General features: G+C 38.3%; 1 long non-coding RNA gene across 3 annotated transcripts; it reads left to right on the forward strand.

The window, feature by feature from the left end:
* Positions 1–4,111: 4,111 nt before the first annotated feature.
* LOC121956117 (uncharacterized) lies at positions 4,112–9,884 on the forward strand. Of its 3 annotated transcripts, none has more exons than XR_006106671.2 (3): positions 4,112–4,161; positions 4,590–4,729; positions 6,905–9,884. It is a non-coding gene; the product is annotated as an uncharacterized LOC121956117 (long non-coding RNA). The 3 variants fall into 3 exon arrangements; XR_015774888.1 differs by having other exon boundaries at positions 4,118–4,161; positions 4,526–4,729; XR_015774887.1 differs by lacking the exon at positions 4,112–4,161 and having other exon boundaries at positions 4,188–4,729; positions 6,905–7,350.
* The last annotated feature ends 2,956 nt before the right edge of the window (positions 9,885–12,840 follow it).

Here is a 12,840-nt window from a genome sequence, read left to right on the forward strand (position 1 = left end):
TTGCAATATCACTGATTCATAAAAAAAAGTCTGATTTTGCTCCAGAATCCATAAGAGCCTTGTTTTGTTAGTTAGTCCTCTCTGTATTTCTCATTCAGTGGTCAGATATCTGATAAGGCACAGCTACAGTGCTTTTAACTAAATGCAGATGTCAGCATGCTAATATGCTCACAATAACAGTGCTAAAATGCTGATATGTAGTTGGTTTAATATTCACTGTGTTTACAGTTGTAGTTTAGCATAGCAGCACAGGAATTTGATGGGTATTTGATCATACACCAAAGTATTTGAAAAACTGAAACTGTGTCAAGATGAAGGCACTAGATGAAAAATATGGGATCACCAATTATGATTCATCCTGAGAGGAACATGAATGATTGAATCAAACTTCACCGCAAGTCATTCAATATTTGTCAAGGCATTTTGCTTAAAACAAAGAATACGAACTTCATGGTGGTGCAAGAGGACAAGTGATCACTAAAGTCAGTCTGATTCATCCTCTGAGGACCATTAATGCCTGTACATAATGTCAAGGCAATATATCATTTGATGTTGACATATTTTACAGGATGAGTGAACACGCTGACCAGCTGGTGGCACAAGAGGAAGAGCAAGGGATCACTAAACTCATTAAGATCCATCCTTTGGAGATCACAGATGTATGTACAACATGTTATGGCAATCCTTTCAGCTGATGTTGAGATATTTCACAAGTTGAGTGAACATTGACCTGCTTATGGCACTAGAAGAAGAGCCAAGTGACCAGTAAAGTCATTATGGTTCATTCTCTGGAGACCATGAATGTATGTACAAAATGTTATGGAAATCCACTCAGTTAATGCTGAGATATTTCACAAGTTGGCTAAACATTAACCTGCTGGTGGCACTACAGAGAAAGAGCAAGGGGATCACTAAAGTCATTATGATTCATCCTCTTCAAACCATGAAAATCCAAACCAAATTGGTGGACAGACAGACCAACATTTCCATCACTCGAGTCATGCTGCTAGCATGGCTAAAAGATCTTGAATGAGAACACACTGGGCTGTGGTTATGCCTGGAGGTCTATACACATGAACAACAGCTGTGCTGTTTGGGGTGTCTCTGCTGCTGCACGGGACACCGCCCACTGGAAGGAAGTTAATCTCAGAGCTGGGCATGAAGGTGAGCCAAACTGTGTATGAGACGCTTCTCAGTCTCACGCACCATTTCAGCCTCTTTCCTGCCCAATGAGGTGTGTCTGCTACATGATCAGTGACTTTCTTGAACCATAGCATCAGATAATGTGGAGGATATAGGACTAAAAAAGGACTAAAAAAAATAATTTAAAAAAAGTCATCCTTTGAAAGCCCAAGATCAGTTTTATTGGGTGCGAATCAATAAAGGTTTATCTTATCATAGCCATTTATTGATGCCTTATACATTTATTGTTCTAAACAGTTGCTAAAAAGCAAAAACACAACAAACAATCCACATCCTGCTGAATGCAAAAGTATTTGACTTTAAGTTGTAGCAGAAGCAATAATTAAAAGTACAACATGTACAGGTGCTACCATGTGCTTATTAGCATGTGCTTATTATAACCACAGAACAGCTGAGGCTAATGGGAATGCCATTAGTTTTGCAGGTTTAAAATTAAGCAATGACATTCAGGAGATCACCAAATTTCAAGGCAATCCAATTAATAGTTGGACCACAGTGGTGGACTGGCCCGCCCAACAACATTGCTATCCCTATAGAGCCATGCTGCTTTAGTACATGAGTTGGTTTGAACCATACAGATGCCTTTAGGCAACAAAGAGACACGGACAATAATACCACCCTCTGCAGACACAATCTTCCTCAGGTCTCTGAGAAACATTCTGTCCATTGTGGATCGTTATCAGCTTATGGCTTTTTAGCTCATTTTTTTCCACAAGGCGTTCACCAAAGTGTGCAAAATCTCTCCATTGAACATAATAAGAGCCAGCAGTGTTTTACAATGTGACAGTCTTGGTCACGATATGCTCTATTTGATTCTTTCATGTGCTGCCAGTGGTTCTTGGAGTGTCTGAAGTGTTGGCTGCCCACAGTCCCGGAGGTGCAGCCAGATCGGTTCGCCCTTATTCCACCACATAATAAAGAGATAGCTCTTCCTGACCAGTTCCTCCCATTTTTACAGTAAATCCCACTTCAACAGGACTATGGTGTCATCTCCAACACAATACTTGAAAAAACCTTATCCTTCAAAACTGTAGATGAACTTATCACTGTAAACAAAAAAGAAAAACAACAAAACATATCAAGAGGCTTACTATCCAAAAAAACCCTTTGTTCACTGAAATTAAGTATACGTAAATGTCATCTCTATTAATTCTTAATATGTTTCAATTCCTTTTAACAGTAATTTTTGTTAGTAAAGTGCAAACTGTCTCACAGACTGTCCTCATAGGTTATTTGTACATGCAGAAGTTAGGAAGGTTAGGGGAGCAAGTAAAGGAAGAAGTCTGGGGATGTAGTTTAAAGAGCACTTTTTTAAAGTCCACTTTGAATGGGGAATGGAAGGGAAGGGAGTTGGATGGGTCAAACAAACACAGGACTTTCATCAAGGAGACAGGTGTTTGTGGTATTCAAACCAAAAGTCAATATTGAATTATTTGAACATAACATAATATGTTGTAGTATATCACATAACTTTACATTACGTTACGCTATGTTATGTTACATTACGCTACATTACGGTACATTATGTTATGTTTTGTTGTGTTATGTTATGTTATGTTATGTTATGTTATGTTATGTTATGTTATGTTATGTTACAATACATTATGTTAAATTATGTTACATATGTTACAAACATGCTTATTTTATGCCAAACTATGATCTGTTTTCTAAACCTAATTAAGAAGTTTTGTTGCCTACATCTAACCCCATAGTCTCGGTGCAACAGCAGCCGTTTCAAAATGTTAGCCAAGTGTTAAAACTGCCAAAATTAACAGTTATAGTACACAGGCTATTCTGTTGTCCATCAATAGCGTTGCTATTTTTTAAATGTTTTTGTTGTATTAGAGGGTACGAACCTACGACCTATATGGTCGTATGGTTGTGAGGAAATATTGGACTTACATTCACTGGGTGGACACAAACACAACTCCAATGGGATTCCAATGTTTATCTTTGTCTGCTAGATGTACAAATATACAATTATATGCTTACACTTAATCTTAACGAGTTGCTCGTTAAGACTTAATAATGTCAACTAATGCGAACGGTTGTGATGTGTGACTGCAATGATGATTTATTTTCCTTTGAAAAAATAAGAAGATAATCCCTGCATTCTACAAAGAAAGCAAAAATAGAGACATTTATTTGTAAAAGCATCACAGATTCTATAATATGATATAATGTGACTTTATTAACTGATTATTTGAGTGAAAACTGAGATCACACCCATGATCTGTGTGCTTATAAACTGCTGAGACAGCATATTAACTTTCCAATAAACTGCTTTGATGTAGGTGCCTTTAATCTTTTTAATGTCCCTTTTCTATTGTTTCTACCGTGACCTGTCCCTTCCTAAATAAACCCAGGGGTGTAATATCGTCAAGAACTGTCCTTTGTTACATTTTCCTCCTTAACAGCAGGGATGTAGGGAAGTATATAAAGCCACCTATACTCACATTTTACCCATCTCTGATGTACAGATGAGAGTTTTTAACCTCCTGAATTTCATAAAAGTGATTAGAGATGTTGAAAGACAGCAGGGCTTTTCTGAACATTAAAAAACAATAGATTTTTGTATATAACAGCTGCTGGACTTCATGGCCACATCTGAATCCTCTTTCTACAATTTTAAGTTTGTGGTCAACATCAGAGGAGGAGGAGGAGGAGAAAGAGGAATAAAGTGGATCATAGAACAAAAGGAAAGTTAACACCCTGTTGTCAGTCCCATCATGCATCAAGAATGATTACGTCCATATGTGTGTGGAAAAAAAATAGATTTTTTTTCCCTTTACAGGCAGTTTGTTTGGCTTCTCCCCTGACTGCGATTGGTATCGCCTCCTCTGACGCATGTGCATTGCAAAAGATGGGAAAAGCCCATACACGACTAATGCGTCAGCCTCACACTGTACAAGACTGACGAGACACTGTAGATGGCTGGGAGGCATCTGTGAAAATCAGGTAAAAAACGACCCGTCCTTGCAACTTATCTGAGTTTGTTAATCAAAGATTTGCTCCTACTTGCTGACACTACTCTCCTATTACCTAAATGTCTGACGAGAGAAAGTTAAGCAGCTGAAAATTGTGTCAGTGGTCATATGATGTTAACTCCAAAGGATAATGACTGTGCCATTAATGAGTCTTACTTTAATGGAACCACCAGAGTTTTTATGTTTTTTTTTCCATGTCAACGTGATCTCTTTATTTACATTAAAGACAAATCTAAAAACAGAGACACAAAGAGAGTTTTAGGAAGTGTGGAAAATGTACACCAGAAACTTGTCCAATTTTGTTTTTAAACTGTCAACCCCCACTTGTCCAGCAGTAATGAACATCACATGCAGCCAAGAGAGCAATCAAACAGTTTGTCCTTGTGTAAACCGAAACAGTCATTGTCTGAGGGGTTCTGATGCGGTCACACTTCCTATTGATGGACCCCACACAGAGAGGGAAGTTCCACGATCTGCAGAAAGCTTGTGCAGTATTCAGCCACTATGTGAAGGGCTGATGCTGCTTTTCAACCATGCAGGTACTATATTCCCCATCCTTGGTCTTTTCTTTTGCTAACTAAGCTTCCTATTGCAATTTTCTCATTTAAAAGCAACAAAGAAGCAGCTCTTCATGTTGTTAATGACAGGTCACCATTTTAATTTCTAACATTTGACCTCTTCTCATACAGTAACAAATGTACAAATGTAAATCTAGTTTAATCTTCACATTAACCAGGGGGACACACCAGCACAAGAGGCTTAAACTGATGTATTTTAACATAATATAAAGTAAAAGCAATGTCATAGCAATAAATAGTTGACCTAAATGTTCAGAGCCTACACCCATAGAGTTAAGAAATTTTAAAAAATGTATAAGTTTGACAATGACATGGATCAATCAGTAGTCTTAACTAATTTCATTTTCATTCAGCTTTTCAATTTGTGCCTGATTGAAACTTTAAAGTCCTACAGACAAGGGTATTTGGGCATTTTTGTTATGAATCCTATTCTTCCTATTCTTTGTTCTTTTTTTTTTTTTAATATAAAAACCTTACAGGTCACTGTTGAGTACTGAATCAGAATCAAGGAAAATCAAAATTATGTAACTATTATTTAATTCTAGCTTCTTAGTCGTGAGGTTTTGTTTCTTTTTCATCTGAAGTGAGAGTAAATAAATATCTTTTTCTATCTTTTATGGATTTGGGCCAGACAAAAAGAGCAATTTGAAGGCATCATATTGCAGACATTGGTCACTTTTTCAAACTTTTTATGAACCAAAGAAGGAGTCATATAATCAAGAAAACTACATAACTGTTTGTCAGCTTTTGCATTTTTTAAACTCTTAAACTGCCTTGTTCTCCTATGATTCTTTTTCTGTAGTATTTTGTTTTTAAATGTTGGCTGGGACAACAGTTTTCCTTGTGATGAACTAAAGATAGGAAGGGAGGCTGGGCAGCCATAGCTGTTGTCTTAGATATTTAATAATGTTCACTGCATCCTTGAGTCTTGAAAAAGTGAGTCTTGTGGACGTTTCAGTATCAAATTTTGTGTTTCCAGGGAAATATTAGCAAATATAGACCTCCGTCTGTAAATTAAGTAAATAATTTGAATGGCTCAGGGAGGAAGTGAGAAGGTGTGTCTGACATGCCCGCCGAGGTCATTTAACAAACACAATGATGTCATGGGAAGTAGCTTCTTCACAGCTCTTGGTTTCCTTTTCATCCGAACAGATGAGCTGCTTTGTGGAGCTGAAACTTTCCTGCCCCAAGCCTCATAAACCTCCGACTCACTCCACAGCCTGTTTCCACATTCTCTTTAACCTCTTCACACACAGTTTGTGCTGCGGAGTCTGTGTTATTGTGACCAGAGATAAATCCAAAGCACTCATTCCGTGTGAAAACTGTTGCAAAAAAAAAAGTTGACTGCTCGTACTCCTATATCTGATTAAGAATGACGTACACTCCCACATCTGTTTCCAACCAGTTTCAGTTACAACACAAAGCTTTGCTGTGCTAATTGAAATTAGGCCTCTCCCTGCACACAAAATCAACTTAGCCGTTGATTTTTCTTGTGTTCAGTTGTGAAGCTGGATTGTCTTCTTACAGTTGCAATGTGTCAGGAAGCCAGAAACAAACATGGTGAAGCTGAGCATTCTCAGCTGCACACTGATGGATCCAAGTACCAGATGATGTTTGAATGCATCTCAAATTTATTTTAACTTTAACTTTTCATTCTCTTGGGATTTGAAACATTTCCTTTTTGTCTGTGCCCTTTATTTAACCTGAGCTTCTCTCCAGTGGTGTGGCTTCTATGGTAGAGACATGTTGGAAGAACTGCATATTTAAAACTCTATACCAATCCAAAGTGCATTAACAGAAAACACAAATGCGAAAGTCATCAGTTGCAACAACGTTGAGTGTTTAATGTCTATCAAACAGCACTTAGATTGTCCACTACTGCGCACCAGACTATATACAACAATTATTGGATAGGTTGCTATGAATTTAAGACAGATGCCCCCTCTTTAGAATACATTGAAGTAACTTTAGTGATGATGACGTTTCCTCAAGGGTATTGTCATGTCATAATTTCACATTGTCTATTCATTTGGTTTATGACCCAAACTCTAAACACACTTAATGGATAAAGTGACCTTATTTATCAGAAACTCAGTGACATGTGAATGCAGCTAATGTTCTGTTCCGCTTTCACAGGTCATTTCTAAACGTTGTGGCCCCATAAAGCAGCAGGTCGCCACTCTGTATCCCCGTCAACAAGAGAACCAGACCCACTCGCAGCCCGCCCTTTATCCTCCAGAGCGAGTGGAACCAGCGTCACTGTGAGCCCTGGAGGGGGAGGTGTGTTTTGTTGGGATCTCGGGGTGCTGTGGACATTCCTCTGAGCTCTCCCTGGGAAGGAGCGCACAAGCTGCTGTGATGACGTACACAAGACAATGGCGAGGAGCCAGTTTTACAGCTCCCTGCTGATTTAAAGTGGGTGTGAATGTGAGCTGCAGACATTTAAACCGAGACAAAGCTGGAAGAAAACACACAGATCATGTCATCAATCAGGGAAATATAGTCTTCGGGAATTTACGCGGAAGGAGAGAATCAGTGCACTGAATAAGCATCTAAAGTGAATTAAAATCTCAATGAGTTCATGTTGAGTTTGGAGGATCTGTCATGCTTTCTTGTTCAGTTAGTGCAGCCATGTTCTGAATGTACCAGTAGATTTTTGATGGGTTTTTTTTTTTTGCTTTTTATTTTGATTGCTTTCAAAAACATGGGGAGAAGACAATGAGCAACTTAACACAACATGGCTCAAAAACAGAAAGAAAAACAAACAAGAAAATGACCAGAAAAAATGCTGAAATAAAAAAAAACATATTTTTTATATATGAATGGATTAAGTACCTTGTGAAAAGTGTCTAAAAACGAACACAAGATATCTGATGTTAATCCATGTTTCAAACGGTTAAAATAACCCTGAATGTATTGACAAGAGCCAAAATTACGTCTAATGTGGGCAGATTATTAACTTTATAGTCCATAAAACACGTTTGTTGCAATTTCTACAAGTACATCAGAAAACAGAACATTTAGTTAGATTTGGGGGTTTTAAAGGCCTGCTCAGTCCTCTGATTGACACATTTGGAGCTGGTGGCCGGTCCTTGACGAGAGGAAACCATGAACTCTGGGAGGAGTAGGTTCCCACACCCAGAAGAAGAGACGCACAACGCTCTAACACAAACAGTCCACCACTCAGGAAGGAAAGGGCTCTCTTTTGGCCTTTATCAGATCTGCAAGATCCTCGGCCCGTCTGTCACCCACTGCTGTCTGAGAGGTGAGACCCCACCCTTGTACAGTCCTCTCCTTCTGCACGTTTAAAATGACCTCACTCAATGCACGTCACCATCAGACTCGGTGGGGGGGGGTGATAGAGAAGGAAAGTTGGATTGATTTTGCAGTTTTACAATCAATATTGAGTTTTTTAACGAAGTGCCTAATGCAATCAACATTGATGTGTTTATCCTTTGGAGTGATTGACATCACTTTTCTTGTGTTGCGTTTTGATATCTTCACAAGTATTTAAACTGTTGAACCATGAGCAAATTGATTTGCCTTTTGAAAACATGGGGAAATTGGCAATGAGTGCTTGGCAATAGTTTTCAGTTCTACAAATTGCAGGAAATTAGTAGATTTGGAAAATCACAAAGAAAAAAGGAGGCTCAGGTCAATTCAGTTGGCTGTTTGTTGTTGTTTGTTTGTTTTTCTAATTTTCAGGTATTTTTATTGCACTTTTTAACATTTTTTTTCTAATTTAAACTTTTGAAACCTTGGCCAAATTTCTTTGCTTTCTTTTGAAAACATGGATAAAAAAAGGCAATGAGTGACTTGGCAAGAAATCCCAGGAATTGATTTAAAAAATTATTAATAATAATTTTAAAAAAGCTGGGGAAAATGTCCAAAAGCTAAATTTATAATTATCATAATTTTACATTTCAAATTGTTTTACTAAATGATTATTATTGCTATTAACCACTTTCAGTAAATTTCCTTGTTTGTTTTGGGTTAGGGTTGTTGTTTTTATTTCTATTTTTTATGTTAATTTTCTGATTTTCAGGTAATTTTCTTCTATTTACAACTATTTTTTGGGTTATTTCTTCTTAAGTTTCTCATTTTCATTTCTCCATGTTTTTGAAAACAAAAAAACAAACAAAAAAAAATATAGGCCAATTTATTCAGGTTTCATCGGATTACAGGGAAATTCTCGTATTTGTTAACCTGGGTCTTCTTTGGAGAGTTGGTCATCTAAGTCCATTTCTGATATTTTAAAAAGTAAACAGTACATTTTGGCATATTATTCCACTCTTGGTTTATATAAATGTCAGTTTATTGACCATTCTTCATCTGCCCTGAGATCAAAGATCCTTATAGAGCCTTTGTTAGCAGAGCAGCGCAGCAGGAGTTTCACTCAGCTGTCTCCTGGTCGTGTAACAGCACCTCCTTGCTGACCTCATGGAACGTCTGTCCGCAGTAACTTAAACAGTCGGAAGACAAAACGGAGACGAAGGATCACGTTCACCACACCCTCCTTCCTCCCAGTGCCCTCCAGCCTGCAGGCCACTTCAGACTGAACTAAATATTCCCCTTTGGTTCAGTAAAGGACACTAGGTCAATTTCCAATGTGAAGACTGTTGGATGTTGGATGTAACTGGAACCGTTTTGTTGTGTAACTGTGACTAAGAGGTTGTTTTTAACTTCTCAGTTTCAGTTGTATTCTCTCAAGTCTGTAATCTTAGCTTTTCCTTTAGTGTGATTTACTGTTTTATTTCCATGACAGAGGAAACCTAAGCCACTGTATGCCCTGTATAGTTTTAAATATTGGGTCTGCAGGCTTACTTTGAAGATGGTATAAGAATCTAGTGGAACTTATATGCAGGCGAGTCCCTCATTTAAGAAAGAAGTGGAAATCTAAATCCAAAGAACAAAGCTCTTCAGCCTTTAAATAATACTCGTCACCCTTTACACCAGCGCCACCAGAGTATACAGCAAGTCCTTCCTGCCAAATGGTTTCAGAATACTGAAACCATGGCCTCTTGTTCAGTGGTGCTGCCAAGGGGTGGCCACGGAGGGCCACTGCCACCCTAATAAAGTTGCTCCCATGCAAAAATAAAATCAAAAATTACTGGTGGTCTCTGTGTGGTGTTCTTGAACTTGACTAGGCTTGTTACAAGTAAAGGTTTTATTACTTACAATTAGGGCCTGACCGATATGGATTTTTGGGGGCCGATGTCATTTCCGATATTAGGGAATAAAAAATTTCAAGATTTCAAGATATATTGGCCGACATTTCTTCACCCATATGAAAAATTTCTGGGGGCAATACTGCTCCTGTTGCTTAGCTGCGGTAAAAGTGTGGCTTGAGGGATATCAGTATCGGTCAGTCCACCACTTTAGTCCAGACCGAAATATCTTAACAATTATTGGTTTGATTGACATGAAATATGGTTGTGACTTTCACTCTGTCACCAGAGGATGAATCCCAAAGACTTAAATGATCCCTTCACTTTTCCTCTGGCAACAACATAAGGGACACATTTGTGGTTTTAACTGAAAACTTTGGACAACCGATTCGATGCAGACTTTCATGTTCCCATTGGGATGTACTGGAGATTCTCTGACTTTTCATTTGGTTCCATCATCAGGTCAAACCTCATCAATGATCAAACACCTCTAAAGCCAATGACATTCCCTTCAGAAGATGTTTCTGAGTAACATTACTGATGCAATACATGTGTAAGCAGGAGTTTGATAGTTTAGTGTAGTTATTTTTAAAAACATCTTTACAACTTACTGTTTGTGTAAGTTATCCAAAAAGTGGGAAACTATCCTACCATTGAAGATTTACCTGTCACAATAGTTATTTATTAGACTTTTGATTCCACATATATTGTTATCCAGGGAAAACTGTAAGACTTAAACACAAAAAAAAATCACAGATGTTTGCCTGTGTAAGTTCACAGGGGGAACATGGCTTGTTTCTTGCTCCTCATTTGTTTTTGGGATGCTTGATGGTGGGAGATCAGAGGTGAGGTCACAGTCTGTCTGATCGAGAGGAGGATCACCGCAGGGAGACTCAGTTTCACACTGTGAAAATGAACAAACAACCTGTTGGGGCTTCATGCCTGAGAGACCCAGGCAGCATATAAAGCAGAGACAAACTCTAAACATCCTCGCCTCACTGTCTCAAACAGCTGAAGGCTCCTGCAGAGTTTGTCAACACATCCTTTCCCATCTCCCCTTGCTGTCTGTCCTCCAGGGCCCACCGAGGCTGCCGGACTCCCTGGCACCATGCGTCTGGCGCTGGGGAAGATCTATCTCCAAGATATGAGCAGGAGAAACTCCACCCAGAGGCCTGGTATACACACAGACAAACCTATTACATCCTCTGAGCTAATCATTCCCTGAGACCACAACAACACAAACATCCCCAGGACAGAAACACCACTCTTCCTCTGACGCGCAGCTGTTTTTAGAGCTCTAAATCTTTGGTTTAGCTGACAATCCATGTTCACAAACATGGCTTTTCTTGTTATCTTTTAGAGTGAATCTATATCTTTTAAGTCCTACAAGATGTTTTTTTTTTCTATTGTTTTTCTTCATATTGACGTATCACACCTAAAAAAAGAGTCTGTAACATCTGAATTGAAAACTGTCTGCAAGACCAGTAACACTTGTTGTTCACATTAAAGAATATATAGATGGTAAAACATTGGATAACTTAATATTGGCTGGTAACTATTGTTTTATCATTATTGTATTGTATTAATTATGTTGCTTTTATTCTGGATCATGTTAAAAAGTGCAGCCCAGTCATCAAAATGACTGCTGAAACTCTACATTCCAGCAATGCTTTGGCAATAAAAACATGACAAAAGATCATGTTTTGACTTAAAAAAAAAAAGTTCAGTCAATGCAGTGTACAGTGGAAATGGCCTGATATCTTGCAATTAAACATTCTATTTGGGTGCGAAAATCATGTTGTCCATCATGGTCTGCTGCCAAGTTTTCACACCATTCACCATTCCCTTCACCAAGGGATGAAAAGTCAGTTCTTATACTATATATGTAATCTGAACTATATGTCACTGGATGCTGCACACGAAACATACTGTTTTACATGTCTGGTGTATGCAGAAACTTTCCAATCTTAAAACATTTTTTTGGGTTTAATTTCAATCATGTTTACTGCTAAAACAGGGTTAATACTGTAATAAGCCCATAGACTGTATAAATAATGGATGCAGCTTCCATGACATCACCCATTGGTTTGCGGACTGCTGTTTTGAAGCCTTGAGTTCGTAATTTAAGCAGTTGCCACCTTGGTTTTTGAAGCCAGAAGTGACCATATTTGGATAAGAGGCTGGAACTATAGAGGAGCGAGGGCTGGATCTGACAGAATTAGAACAGACAAGAACAGAAATGTCAAGCTCTCTGGGGAGAGATTCAGTGTGGCCGCTTACAAAATCAAACAAAAGAGTAACTTAAGGGAAGCACTAGTAATCCCAGTAACTAGAATTCCAGTATGTTTTTTCTTTAGCCTAGAAAGGGTTAAATTAATATCTTTTAACATGTCACACAAAATCAGACACCAGAGAAGTAAGTCTCAGACTTAACTGAAACTGTCATAGGGTACAAAGTCGCTTTGCGATTAGCCTTTTTTTCTATTGTAGTTTTCTCAGTTCTGAAACAGAAAATATACCCATATACTCTGAACATTGGGAACATTCCCACGAATTTGAGTTGTAGCGCTCTAGTTATTGGATTTTGGAGAGAGATGTTCATGTTTATGTCTTAGGCTATGAATAACATGCATACATTCAAAAACTGAGCATAGTTCCCTTGTGAGTTGTAAAATATATCAACATTTATGACCTGGAGACAGATCCCCTGGAGTCAGTTAATCCTGATCGATATACTATAAATCCTCTGTAATATCTCTGTTGTTACATGAAAGGCGATCAATCATCATGAGCAAATCATGACACATGTTATTAAAATATAGAAACTGGAAACAGTGCAGTCATTGCTGACTCCAGTATATGCGGAGTGCACTTTGACTCCTCCAGATGCTGCCTTCTGGAGTG

Source organism: Plectropomus leopardus, chromosome 18 (genome assembly GCF_026936395.1).
Source record: "Plectropomus leopardus strain MGB_pleo_1.0 chromosome 18, ASM2693639v1, whole genome shotgun sequence".
Taxonomy (NCBI): domain Eukaryota; kingdom Metazoa; phylum Chordata; class Actinopteri; order Perciformes; family Serranidae; genus Plectropomus; species Plectropomus leopardus.